This window comes from Herpailurus yagouaroundi, unplaced genomic scaffold (assembly GCF_014898765.1).
Source record: "Herpailurus yagouaroundi ecotype Mexico unplaced genomic scaffold, PumYag 67050, whole genome shotgun sequence".
NCBI lineage: Eukaryota > Metazoa > Chordata > Mammalia > Carnivora > Felidae > Herpailurus > Herpailurus yagouaroundi.
Window position 1 is genome coordinate 436,968 of NW_024419905.1, and position 15,167 is coordinate 452,134.

Below are 15,167 nucleotides of genomic sequence, written 5' to 3' on the forward strand. Positions count from 1 at the left end.
CCTTCCATCCCTCCTTCCTTCCTTCCTTCCTTCCTTCCTTCCTTCCTCTTCTTCTTCTCCTTTTCCCCCTTCCCCTTCCCCTTCTTCTCCTTCTTGTTCTTCTTACTCTTCTCCTTCTTCTTCTTCTTCCTTTTCTCCTCCTCCTCGTCCTCCTCCTCCTCCTCCTCCTCATCCTCATCCTCCTCATCCTCGTCCTCGTCCTCCTCCTCCTCATCCTCCTCGTCCTCGTTCTCCTCCTCCCCCTCCTCCTCATTCTTCTCCTTCTTTCTTCTTCTTCTTCTTCTTTCTTCTCCTCCTTCTCCTCCTTCTCCTCCTTCTCCTTCTCCTTCTTCTTTTTTAGAATTTCTACACAAGTGATTTCACCTCCTTCTGACTAATTCTAGTGCCGTTTCTTTAATTAATTGAGGTTATTTCCTTGTATACATTGATGTATACATTGCAGTTGTTTTCAAAGTACCTAAGATCCATCTCTGACACCTAAGTCCTTGTCTTACCTTGGACATAATGTTGAATCCCTCAGAATCTTAACTCCTCTGGTGACAAAATGAGTACAATAGTGACCATTCTGCCCACTTCACTTGGTTCTTACGGGGATCAATAAATCACTATATGTGGAAACACTGTTATGGTAAAAAAAAAAAAAATAAACTCTAGTATTGTTATAATAATAATTATTATTAACTTCATTTTTTAACCACTCTGTTTTTGCAATTTTTTCTATCTCATTACAAATAGAGCAGTATATGAACTATATCCTCAGCATCTTCCTGTGTATAAAGAATAATCTTCCTTCAAGCCCTAACTCAACCTCTGACAAGAAGCCCCTACATATCCCTCAATCCTCTCTCTACAGTACAGAAATCTTATGGTAGGTGTTTTTACCTGTGTTAGTTTTTTAATTCAGCTGTTGAGTTCTTAATGGGCAGGATCCAAGTATTATCTGTCTATAGCCCCACATCATTCAGTGCCTCTTACATGGTATTCCTAGACATGTTGACTGACTTAAAGCAATGAACATTTATTATCTGACACAGTTCATGAGAGTCAGGAATCTGAGCATGACTCAGCCAGTGTTTGTGGTGTGTGGTCTTTCATGATGCTTCGTTCAAAATATCAGTTGCAATGATAATCATCTGAAAGCTTGACTGGGCCAGAAGATCCATTTCCAATCTCACTCACATGGTTATTTGGCACAAAGCCTTAGCTCCTTGCCATATGGGCCTCTCCATAGGGCATCTCACAACAGGAAAGCTGGAATGCCCCAGAGAGAGTGATTTCAGAGATTGAAAGAGAGAGACAGAGAGCATGGGGAAAGGGGGTTGCAATGCTTTTTATAACCTAATCTCCAAGTCACATACTATCATTTCTGCATTATTCTATTGATTAGGAGTGATTTATAAAGGCCAGCTCATATTCAACAAGAATAAATTATATAAAGATGTAAATACCAGGAGGCAGAGATAATTGGGGGTCATCTTGGAGCCTGGCTACCACAATGACTGACTGTCTGAATGAATATGTCATGTCTATCTTTAACTTAAAAAGTCCATTTAGGGCTTTTTTCTTCTAGTCAAAACAGACTTGATTTTACTTTTACTCAAATGTGCTCAGGAGTGTGAATGCAAACCAGTCATTAATTAACATTTATCTTATTCAGAAAAGATGACACAATAAAGAATTTTGAAACAAAATGAATTATCTAACCATTGTTCACTCTACCCTCATGTCCACTACAATGTATATATAAATGACTGATAAAACTTTTACCCACCATTAACAAATTCTTTTCAGCAAACTGGTAACAGTAAAATCAGTAAGTATGTGCAAGCTGAAATAAGACAGCAATTTATTTTTATATTTTCTAATTTATATTTTACATTTCCTATATCAAATCCAGACTACTCAGCCTTCTCCTCATATTGAAGAGCAACATTATATTTATTAGGTCCCTACAAAATGCTAGGCACTGTGCTTGAGGTAGAAAATGAGGAAGAGACACAAGGTACCTACTCTTATTCAATTTATAGGAAGGTAAACAATATGCACTACAAGCATTCTTTGGAATTGGATACATCAATTTATCTGACTTTATTCCACTTTTATACTTATTGCCTGTGAATTCCTTCATGCTTCTCCATTTACCCAAAGATTCTTCAGGTTTATTGATGTTACCCAAAGTGGAATGTCTATCATAAAATTTTCAGTGAATTCAGGTCAACAACCTTCTGCTTCTTTGAATTTCTGTAGCACATTAGCACTTAATTATGAACTGTCTTGTTTCTTTATCAAAATGGCTTCAAATGATTTAGTCATGCTGCCCCAACAGATGGCAATTTCTTTGAGGTTCAGGCACCTCCCCACTGCCTAAAAGTTACTCAATAAATGCTTGCCACTTGATGTCTAATAAAGATAAAGTTTTGATTCAATGTCCTTGGCCAAAACTGTGCATGTGAATCTGGACTAATAAGACTAGTTTCTGAATTAATATTCTAGATGCCTAAGACTGATCCTATTTTGAAATAAAAATTACATATATTATTTTAATCCAAATAAATGCACAGTGCCTTAATCTTTTCTGTACTTGTAATTTATCAGGAGATTAATAAGTTACTGATACATAGTGTGGAAGCTTACCAATTGGAATGTTAAATATTTTTGCATAAATATACAACAGAGTGTTATTTGCAGAATTCTTTAAATTTTTTTTAATGTTTATTTATTTTTGAGACAGGGAATGGAAGAGCATGAACAGGGGAGGGGCAGAGAGAGAGGGAGATACAGAATCTGAAACAGGCTCCGGGCTCCGAGCTGTCAGCACAGAGCCCGGCGCGGGGCTCAAACTCACGGACCATGAGATCATGACCTGAGCCGAAGTCGGATGCTTAACCAACCGAGCCACCAAGGCACCCCCATTATTCTTTAAATAAAATACCTGAAACAGCCCAAAGCCTTGGAAATAATTTTGATCTTAGAGTCACACAGACCTGGGTAAGACAAATTCTAATATTTGGCAAATTGCATCAGTCTAAGCTTCCATTTCCTCATTCATATGAGGAGGATATAACTATTTGCTTTCCAGCACTAGCTGTGTGAATATCACTTCTACTCTTTTTGATATCTTCTAAAGAAATATTGGAAATATATTGTTTTATCCATGGGAAAATTAATTATTAATCATCCAACATGCCCAAATACACAAAAAAGTCACTGAATATTTTTTAAAAAAATTATTGTTACAAAGATCCCATGCATGGTCATATCTGACAGTGCACTCAGTGAAATGGTGGAAAACTTAGACTTGTGGCTTCTTCAGATTTTAGTGGATCGCGATTAGCCTTGGGTCAAAGACAGGCATCAGACAAAACAAAACAGAAAAGCTAAGAAAAAATCATGGCCAAAGACAACTGAAGAGACATGAGAATAAAAGCACTCCTCTCTAGATTTTGTTTGTTTGTGCACCATTTTTCTTTGAGTGCAAATATCTATTGTTATTCTGGATTTACAGACTTCACCTGAACAGTCACATGTTTCAACACTGAATGTCTGTGTCCCATCCACAATGTCTATATTCTCTTGATTTCTAAAGATATTAGATTCTGTTGTCACTGCCAATTCGCATGAAACACTTTAGTAAGAATATTTGGCTTTGAGTTTTAGAATTATTTTTGCTTTATTCTGCTTGCCAGCAATCCATAGTGTCAAGAAATATTTTTAGGATACATATTTAACATGTGTGTATATACATAATCTAAATTTATTTGCAAAAATACCATTAAAAGTATCTAGCTAATATTCTAAGATAAATTCAAGCTGTCTCCATTTTTCTTGAGCAAACTGGACTCTACTGAAGTCTTCTTAGAATCAATATTTATAATAAATTTGAGCAGTAGATTCATTTATGGAGTAAAAATTGCTGAGCTGAGGGTCAGGAGACATGGTTCTCAATCTGAATTAATTATAGTCTGTAAGAACAGTGAAAGAATAAGGTGGCCAGGCTAATGAGTAGAACCACCACAGGAAAGAATTTTGGAAGAAAATTACACAGAGGGACAGGATGTTCTAGGTATGACAACAATTGCAGAGTCAGATTCCATAGATTAGCCCAAACTTCTGTGTTGTCGGTGGGAAATTATAGAGAAAGATAAGAATATTGGAAAAAACATTATTAAGAAAAGTTATCTCTAAGCAAGATTAGTGCTAGGACCTCAGCCCTTAACAGTGGTTGATCTATCTTCAATCCCCCTAATTCTACTTCAGAGAGACTTACGACATTCCTAGAATTATGTGCAAAGGAGCTCATGTATCATGCTGAATTTATCAGCTGAATTTATCAATTGAATTTATGATCAGCATGTGTGTGTGTGTGTGTGTGTGTGTGTGTGTGTGTGTGTGTGTGTGTGTGTGTGTTTTCCTATGCATGAATATTCTGATAAAGTTTAATTTATATACTAAGCACAGTAATGGATTAACAACAGTAATAGTAAAATAAAACAATTATAATCATGCATTGTGATGAAAGTTTTGTGAATGTGGCCTCTCAAAATATCTTACTGTATTATTCTCAGCTTTCTTCTTACGTTGTGAGGTAAAAAAACACCCACATGATGACATGAAGTGAGGTTAATAACATAGGCACTGTGATGCAGTATTAGACCATGATTTACCAACCCTTCCATGTATTGTCAGGATGATCTGCTTCCAGGCTTTGGTTGACTGCAGGTAACTGAAACCAGGGAAAGTGAAATCATAGGTAATGGGGATCTACTGTGTAGATTGGGGAAATAATTTAAGTCTGACATAATGTAAGTACTTAGTAAAATGTTAATCCTTACTCTGGCCCCAACCCCACAGTAACTTATTAATGGACTGAAGGATTACAGTAGACACTGGAGTTGGGCTTTCCATGAACAATAGAGAGAGGAAATTCGGGGGTGGGGGTTGGGAGACAGGTATACATCATCATTAAAAATAAAAAATTTTTTAAAAATTCTAAAAATATGCTTGAAGATGAGAACACTATAAAAAAATATCTTTCTCAGTGCTTGCAGGAGGACATACTTCCTTGTTTGTGGAGTCTAATTAATTTTTTTATCAATATAATTTATTGTCAAATTGGCTTACATAAAACACCCAGTGCTCATCCCAACAAGTGCCCTCTTCAATGCCCATCACCAGTTTTCCCTCTCCCCGACCCCTTCATCCACCCTTAGTTTGTTCTCCGTATTTAAGTGTCTCTTGTTGTTTCCCTCCCTCCCTCTCTGTTTGTAACTATTTTTCCTCCTTCCCTTCCCCATGGTCTTCCGTTCAGTTTCTCAAGATCCATATTAAGAGTGAAAACATATGAAATCTGTCCTTTTCTGACTGACTTATTTCATTCAGCATATAACCTTCCAGTTCCATCCACATTGCTGCAAATGGCATGATTTCATTCTTTCTTATTGCCAAGTAGTATTCCATTGAATATATAAACCACATCTTTATCCACTCATCAGTTGGTGGACATTTAGAATCTTTCCATAATTTGGCTATTGTTGAAATCACTGTTATAAACATTGGGGTACACATGCCCCAATGCATCAGCACTCCTGTATCCCTTGTGTAAATTCCTAGCAGTACTACTGCTGGGTCATAGAGTAGTTGTATTTTTAATTTTTTTGATGAACCTCCGCGCTAATTTTCCAGAGCAGCTGTACCATTTTGCATTCCCACCAACAGTGCAAGAGGGTTCCCATTTCTCCACATCCTCTCCAGCATCTATAGTCTCCTGATTTGTTCATTTTAGCCAGGTGGTATCTCAGTGTGGTGTTGATTTGTATTTCCCTGATGATGAGAGAGGTTGAGCATCTTTTTGTGTGTCTGTTGGCAATCGGGATGCCTTCTTTGGAAATGTGTCTATTCATGAATTCTGCCCATTTCTGCACTGGATTATTTGATCTTTGGGTGTGGGATTTGGTAAGTTTTTTATAGATTTTGGATACTAACCCTTTAACCAGTATGTCATTTGCAAATATCTTTTCCCATTCCAAGGGTTGACTTTATTTTTGTTGATTGTTTCCATTAAGGTGCACAAGTTTTTTTATCTTGATGTGGTCCCAGTACTTCATTTTTGCTTTTAATTCCCTTGCCTTTGGGGATGTGTCAAGTAAGAAATTGCTGCGGCTGAGGTCAGAGAGGTTTTTGCTGATTTCTCTTCTAGGATTTCATGGTTTTCTGTCTCACATGTAGGTCTTTCATCCATTTTGAGTTTATTTTTATGTATGGTGTAAGAAAGTGGTCTAGTTTCATTCTTCTGCATGTTGCTGTCCAGTTCTCCAAGAACCATTTGCTAAAGAGACTTTTTTCCACTGGATGTTTTCCTGCTTTGTGAAAGATTAGTTGGCCATACATATGTGGGTACAATTCTGGGTTCTCCATTGTATTCTCTTGATCTATGCGTCTGTTTTTGTGCCAATGCCATGCTGTCTTGATGATTATAGCTTTGTAGTAGAGGCTAAAGTCTGGGATTGTGTGCCTCCCGCCTTGGTTTTCTTCTTCTATATAACTGTGGCTATTGTAGTTCCATACAGATTTTGGGATTGTTTGTTCTAGCTTTGAGAAGAATGTCGCTGCAATTTTTATTGGGGTTGCATTGAATGTGTAGATAGCTTTGGGTACTGTTGACATTTTAACAATATTCATTCTTCCAATCCATGAGCGTGGAATATTTTTCCATTTCTCTGTGTCTTCTTCAATTTCCTTCATCAGCTTTCTATAGTTTTCAGCATAAGGTCTTTTACATCTTTCATTAGATTTATTCCTAGGTATTTTATGGTAAGTGGTGCAATTGTAAATGGGATCAGTTTCCTTATTTCTATTTCTGTTGCTTCATTACTGGTGTATAAAAATGCAACCAATTTATGTACATTGATTTTGTATCCTATGACTTTGCTGTATTAATGTATCAGTTATAGGAGTCTTTTGGTGGAATCTTTTTGGTTTTCCATGTACAGTATCATGTCATCTGTGAAAAATGAAGTTTCACTTCTTCTTTGCCAATTTTGATTCATTTTCTTTCATTTTGTTGTCTGACTGATGATGCTAGAATTTCCAACACTATGTTAAACAGCAGTGGTGAGAGTGGACATCCCTGCGGTATTCCTGATCTCAGGGAGAAAGCTCTCCATTTTTTCCTGTTGAGGATGATATTAGCTCTGAAATTTTCATATATGGCTTTTATGAAGTTTAAGTACATTCTTTCTATCCTGACTTTGTTGAGGGTTTTTATTAAGAAAGGATATTGTATTTTGTCAAATGCTTTTTCTGCCTCTATTGACTATCATATGGTCATTATCCTTTATTTTATTACTGTTATGTATCACATTGATTTATTTGTGAATATTGAACTAGACTGCAGCCCAGGAAAGAATCCCACTTGATCATGGTGAGTAATTCTTTTTATATGCTGCTGAATTTGATTTGCTAGTATCTTGTGGAGAATTTTTGCACCCATGTTCATTAAGAATATTGGCCTGTAGTTCTCACTTTTTTGTGTGTGGGATCTCTGTCTGGTTTAGAAATCGAAGTAATGCTGGATCATAGAATGAGTCTGGAAGTTTTCTTCCCTTTCTACTTTTTGGAACAGATTGAGAAGGATAGGTATTATATCTGCTTTAAATGTCTGGTAGAATTCCCCAAGGAAACCATGTGGTCCAGGACTCTTATTTGTTGGGAGATTTTTGATAACTGATTCAATTTCTTCCCTGGTTATGGGTCTGTTCAAAATTTCTATTTCTTCCCATTTGAGTTTGGTATTGTGTGCGTGTCTAGGAATTTGCCCATTTCTTCCAGGTTGTCCAGTTTGTTGGCATAAAATTTTTCATAGCATTATCTGATAATTGTATTTCTGAGGGATTCATTGTGATATATACATTTTAATTCATGATTTTATCCATATAGGTCGTCTCTCTTTTCTTTTTGAGAAGTCTGGCTAAGTGATTATCAATTTTGTTTATATATTTCTTAAAAAAAACCCAGCTCTTAGTTTCATTGATACGTTCTGCTGTTTTTTAGGCGGGGGGGGGGGGTGTTCTATATTGTTTATTTCTGCTTTGATCTTTATTATTTCTCTTCTTCTGTTGGATTTGGAGTTTCTTTGTTCTTCTGCTCTTAGTTTCTTTAGGTGTGCTGTTAGATTTTGTATTTGACATTTTTTTCTTATTTCTTGAGATAGGCCTGGATTGCAATGTATTTTCCTCTTAGGACTGCCTTTGCTGCATCCCAAAGAGTTTGGATTGTTGTGTTTTCATTTTCATTTTCATTTGCTTCCATATAGTTTTAAATTTCTTAATTGTCTGGTTGACCCATTCATTCTTCAGTATGATGTTCTTTAATCTACATGCATTTGAAGGATTTCCTAAATTTCCTGTGTTTAATTTCAAGTTTCATAGCATTGTGATCTGAAAGTGTGCATGGTAGATCCAAATATTTATTGAGGGCTGTATTATGACCGAGTATGTGATCTATCTTGGAGAATGTTCCATGGGCACTTGAGAAGAATGTGTATTCTGCTGCTTTAGGATGAAAAGTTCTAAATATATCTGTCAAGTCCATCTGCTCAAGTGTATCCTTTGGGGCCATTGTTTCTTTATTGATTTTCTGTCTCGTTATCTGTGCATTGTTGTAAGTGGAGTATTAAGGTCCCCTGCAATTACCACATTCTTACTAACAAGATTGCTTATGTTTGCTTACTAACAAGATTGCTTACTAACAAGATTGCTTACTAAGAAGATTACTAACGAGACTAATTATTGTATATATTTGGGTGCCTCAGAATTCGGTCCATAAACATTAACATTGTTAGCTCTTGATGGATAGACTCCATAGTTATTTTATAATGCCCTTCTTCATGTCTTTTTAAAAAAATTTTTTAAATGTTTATTTATTATTGAGAGACAGAGAGAGACAAAGCATGAGCATGGGAGGGGCAGAGGGGGAAGGAGGCAGAATCTGAAGCAGGCTCCAGGCTCTGAGCCGTTAGCACAAAGCCAGATGCAGGGCTTGAACTCACAAACCATCAGATCATAACCTGAACCAAAGTTGGATGCTTAACCATCTGAGCCACCCAAGTGCCCCTTGTTACAGTCTTTAGTTTAAAATCTAGTTTGTCTGACATAAGTATGGCTACTCCAGCTTTCCTTTGACTTTCGGTAGTTCTCCATCACCTCACTTTCAATCTGAAAGTGTCCTCAGGTCTAAAATGGGTCTCTTGTAGATAGAAAATAGGTGGGTCTTGGGGTGCCTGGGTGGCTCAGTCGGTTAAGCATTTGACTTCAGCTCAGGTCACGATCTCACAGTCCATGAGTTCGAGCCCCACGTCGGGCTCTGGGCTGATGGCTCAGAGCCTGGAGCCTGCTTCCGATTCTGTGTCTCCCTCTCTTTCTGCCCCTCCCCCATTCATGCTCTGTCTCTCTCTGTCCCAAAAAGAAAATAAATGTTAAAAAAAATTTTTATAAAAAAAAAAAGAAAAGAAAATAGGTGGGTCTTTTTTTTTTTTAATCAATTCTGATACCCTATGTCTTTTGATTGGAGCATTTGGCCTGTTTACATTCAGTGTTACAATGAAAGATATGGGTTTAGAATCATTCTGTTATCTGTAGGTTTCAGGCTTGTAGTGATATCTCTGGTCTTTGTGGTCCTTGCAACATTCCACTCACAGCATCCCTCTTAGGATGTCTTGTATGGCTAGTCTAGTGGTGATGAACTCCTTCAGCTTTTGTTTGTCTGGGAAAATCATTATCACTCCTTCTATTCTGAATGACACCCTTGCTGGATAAAGGATTCTTGGCTGCATATTTTTCCTATTCATCACATTAAATATTTCCTGCCACTACCTTCTGGCCTGCCAGCATTCAGTGGACAGGTTTGCAACTACTCTTATGTGTCTACCCTTGTAGGTGAAGGCTGATTTGTCCCTATATGCTTATATCTGTTTTGAGCAATTCTTTAGTTGTATCTTCTTCCTGGAATTTCTTTTGATAAGAATTCTCTTTCATCATTTTGGCTGGTTTTCTCTCCCTTATGTGTTTTAAAAGCTTGTTATGTGACTGCACCTGTGAGCACTACTATATTAAAGAGGGATCATACACTGTCCACAGCTGGGCCTTTCAGGTGGTGTTTTCTGGAGGGTTACTTGCTCTCTGTCATAATGACTTGGTTACTTTATCTCCCTACTGGTAATGGTGTTTAGGACCCTCCACTAGGTGTGCTTTTATTTGTTCATTGAAGGTAGCGCTGAAATGAAAACAAAGAAAGAAAAAAAAACAGAAAACAAAAACATGCAAACACACACACTAACAAAAAACAACTAAAAACAAAAAAACAGAAATACCAGCTACAAGTAAACAACATGGTGGAGGCAGTGACTATGGAAAAGGCTTTATTCCACACAACGAGAGAAATGACAGGGGAGGGGAAAAGAAAAAAAAATGACCAGACAGAGAAACTGTATGGCTTAATCCAGAGGGAAATAAAAGAAAATAAATGAAGCAGGAAAAAGAAAATGAAAGAAACTTGTCCAGACAGAAAAACTGTAAGGATTAATCCAGAGATAGAGAATGGAGAATAAAGAAGAAGGTGTGTAACATATATCAAGAAAATGGGTTAAATTCTCTTGAGAATTAAATGCTCAGCCCAGCAGGTGTCTGCTTAAACACACCAACAACTATAGTAACCAGACTAGAGGAGGGGAGATATAAGGAGAAAAGGAAGAATATATCTATATAACAAGAATTGTCTGAGAATTAAACCATGCAATGCAACAGAGCTGGTCTGTAGGAGGGGCTGTCTGGTTCCTCAGTGTCGATCCTCCAGTAGATACGCAGTCACAAGGCAGAGAGGGGTGTGGTTTGGTGTACATGGGCCCCCCCTCCACTGTCGGCCCACTGTCTGATCCCTAAAGTCCCACATTGGTGGTGGTGGGGAGAAAAATAACAACACCCCATTCTCTTCTTCATGGATCAGGTGTCCCAAACCTCTCTTTTCAAGCCATTCTCACTGTGCCATGACCATAAATGAGGGTTTTGTCCTGCTCCACCAACTACCTTGCCTCTGGTGATTGGCTGGGATTCAAATTCCTGCTCCATGCACCCTGGTATTTGGGGGAGTGCTACTCCATGTCTCCTGATATATGGTCGCTGGCTGATGAATGTAGGCAGGCTTTGTCCTGTCCCACAGCACTCCAGAGAGGGGATCATTTTCTCCTACTATGGACTGCTCCTCTGACCTAGCCACTGAGTCTGGGACTGGCTCCCCTCCTCCCCAGGTTCATGATCTGGGCAGTCAGCCCCAGTCCAGGGAAAGCCCCTCAGTTAGAGATTTGATCTTTCTCAGTCCCGGTTTGCGGTTTTTCTCTTGTCCAGATACAATCCTATCCTTCCTCTGCCTCTCTTTCTCTTCCCTTTGACTCTCCACAGAAGGGGATCCCTTCATTCTGTTTGTTTTATCTCTCCCAGTTTGCAGTCATGCACCTATGGCCCATCAGGTTGTCCTGGTGGGTCCTTGGGAGAGATTCTGTCACTTTGTCTGCTGGACTCTTGTGGTTCAAAGTCCTTTAGCTTCAACACTGCTTTGTTTGACAGACGAGGGAACTTCAGATCCCTCTACTTCTCCACCAGTTGGCCCCTCCTCTCTAAGCACATTTTTTGAAAAAAAAAAAAAAAAAGACAATATTAAATGTCGAATGGAAAAAAAATTAACACTACTGACCTGCAAATACATTTTAGGAACCAGAGTTCATTCCCTTTTCACTGTTTTGCTTTACTTTCTCCAAAATTAAAATCAGAAATGAAAACGCTAACCTTTATCTCTCCTAAAATTAATGGCAAAATGAATGAATTGTTATAAACAATAGAAGAGACAAAATCCACAGAGTTTGAGAGCTTCAGTAATACTCCAAGACCACGAGGCTGATTTCTAAGCTGACGAAATGATTACAGATCATCTCGGGAGCACGACTGGCAGAAGTGCTGTTTGTTTTCTACCTTTTGTGTGTTTCTTAATGTTAATCTTGCCATACTGCCACACAGATCCCAGCAGCCTGGGACACATTAGTAATGAAGAGGTACATTCTAATCTCCTTGAGCATGAAATACTGTAGAAGAGAGATGCCCAGCCAGTTCAGCTATTTTTAGAATAGGTGGTCCAGAACAATGGATGTACCATCGGTTATATGTAAGATTAATAACTAAGGCAGAAAAGTTTGCCCCATTGTGGTCTATCTACTTATAAGAGGAGAGTGTTTTGAGTCTTCAGTGAAAGATTAACAATGAGATCCAAAACTAGCCATAGCTTTTATCCATCCATTCCTTTCTACCCCATCAGAGGGTATATTCCATGTTTCAAAAAGGGCCCTCTTTCTTCCATCTTTTGAGTGTGAGCTAGACTTAGTGAATCACTCCCCAAAATATAGAGTATGGAAGGAGAAAATTACTACATAACAAGTGAAGAAATTCAGCAAATACTACCTTATCCAAGTCGTGAAGGTTATCATCAATGACAGGTCATATGGATTTATATACCTTCTTACATGACATTATAGTAAGGACACCTCAACTCTATGACATCCTTCAGGAAAATAACATCAGCCTACACATAAAAGAAATATAACCCCAAATTACAAGGTATTATTCACAGTCCCCAACTAGCACTCCTCAAGAGTGCCAAGATCATGAAAACTTTAAAGAAGACTGAGAAACCATTACTGAACAGAGAAGACCAAGGAGAAGGAGACATAACAACTGAATACAAGTTGGCTCCTAGATTGCATTTTTTAAAATATGTATTTTTCAGAGAGACAGAGTGTGTGCAAGCACGAGTGGGGGAGGGACATAGGAAGAAGGGGACACATGATCTGAAGTGGGTTCTGTGCTGACAACAGTGAGCCCAAAGAGGAGCTCAAACTCACAAACTGTAAGATCATGATCTGAGCGAAAGTCCAATGCTCAACTGACTGAGCTACTCAGGTGCCCTAGATTGCATTTTAAACAGGGAGAAAACAATAATGAAAAAAATGTGAAATCTAAATGAGGTTTTCAGTTTAGTGTAAAAATGATAGAGACATATATCATAACAAATGACACTACCTGCTTCCAACCCACAGGAGAAATTAAAAAATAAAAGATATTATCTATTCAGAAGAATATCTTTCTTCACTTTCCACACTACGTATCAAGATTTTATTATGTATCCAGACACATAATGCACTAAATTCAGTGAAATTGTTACTAAATCTAAGGCCTTCAAAATTATGGCACAAAATTAAAAAGGCAAGCAAGGAAGGAAGGGAGGAAGGAAGGAATGAAGGACGGAAGTAAGGGAAAAGATTATGTGATTATATCATCTTGTTTCATATCTCGCTCTCTGCTATCTATGTCCCATAAAAGTTGGAGTACCTAGAAAAAATATTATTGAATCAATTATTGAATTATTGAATTAATCAATCAATTATTGAATCAATATTGAATTGGTTCAGAGCTGGGGCGCCTGGATGGCTCATTTGTTTAAGCATCAGACTTTGCTCAGGTCATGATCTCAGGGTTCATGCATTCGAGACCCACATGACCCTCTGCTGACAGCTTAGAGTCTGAAACCTGCTTCAGATTCTTTGTCTCTCTCTCTCTCTGCCCCTCCCCCGCTCACTTTCTGTCTCTCTGTCTCTCTCAAAAATAATTAAATAAAACGTTAAAAATTTTAACAGAAAGATTCAGTTGTATTCTAGTTAATTGAATTTGCCCATTGACGTCTTTCAAGTGACTAGCATATATACACATAAATCACTTTTAAGAAAACTGTTTTAAATAAATATTCACTTTAAATGTTATTATTAAATATGCTTAGGTAAGTATTTAGAAGTCACAGATCTTCTAATATCAATATTCTGTACTAATCCTTTGTTATCCTAAAGCACAAACTTAACTGAATTGTAACTTTTCCTTTGCACAGGGACTTACATAGGTTAGTGGACAGTATTTCTACTGGTTTATGTAAACTGATTTTGTATGGCAACATGGTCTATGGTAGAGATAAAGATAATCTAAAAATTTATACAGGTCTACATAAATAAAAGCTTACCCTGTGACAAAAGTGCATTTGGCTCTTTAAATATTTATGAAAATAATAATGTAAGGCCTCTGTTCTTTATGAGGTTTACTACCTTTTGAAGAGTTTAGTTCTGCAAATGTGATGGTAAAATGGTTGGCATATTATACTGAATCATGCTAATGTGATGTGGTAAAAAGCTTCTGATGGAAAATGATTACATCTGTGCCTTTTGATTTTTTTTTTTTTTTTTTTTTTGGCATACTGGAAAGAGATCAGGAAGTGCCACTTGATAAGTAACATAAAATAGACCTAGGAACATGAGGAAACAGAGACAGACGACCTGGAGAATGTGCTAATTTCAAACATGTCACTTTTAAAATTGGTCACACTCTCAGTTATATGACAAGGGCTATTCCTTTCAGTGAATGATAAGCTTTGAGGGACAGGCATAATGCTCAGTTTGCAAAAATCTGTTTTCCTGGATTACAAAGAACTCATGTTTGAGGTCCAAGTATCTACATTGCTGAGAACCCAGCTTTGAATTTAAGGATGGTTATTTTAAGCCTCTCTGCAGGGGTCACTAAGCTAATGATAAATATAAACCCTATTATAATAAAAAAAACACTGTTTCCATTAATAATAAGAGGGAAAAAGTACATATGGAGTCAAAGACACAGCTGGGGAAGTTTTGGATGAAACATAAAATATTTTTCAATAATTATAGTATTTTACACAGACAATCAAAATATAATAGTTGCCATTTAGTGTAAATCTTACAGAGGGAGCAATTGTCTAGGCAACTAGCACTTAGAAATATATTCACATAAGTTTGGTATATATTCTTGATGCTTGAAGAACACATCAAGCACAATTTCCTCAGAGCCTTGGGGCTTCCTCATTCCTCTGTGGAAGCTCCCTCCCACCCGATATTTGGGTGTATGGCCTCTTTGATGGGATTTTGGGATGATGGTGGGGTGTCTGCGAACAATGGCCAAGAAAGAATTCTTGAAGATGTCTTTCGTACAAAAGGTGATTGTTTTAAAGCATGAGGACAAGATCTGTGTGTAGAAAAAGCAGAACTGAGTAATGAC

The 15,167-nt window shown here is 37.5% G+C and overlaps 1 long non-coding RNA gene across 2 annotated transcripts in view; it reads left to right on the forward strand.

The window, feature by feature from the left end:
- The window catches only part of LOC121024739 (uncharacterized), a 58,820-nt gene extending 56,043 nt beyond the window's left edge, over positions 1-2,777 (forward strand). The window contains exons 2-3 of one of the 2 annotated variants that reach the window (XR_005787803.1): positions 736-868; positions 2,732-2,777. This is a non-coding gene — a long non-coding RNA (uncharacterized LOC121024739). Of the gene's footprint in view, positions 1-735; positions 869-2,727 lie in introns of both variants that reach the window. The other variant, XR_005787802.1, reaches the window with a different exon arrangement.
- Positions 2,778-15,167: the final 12,390 nt, after the last annotated feature.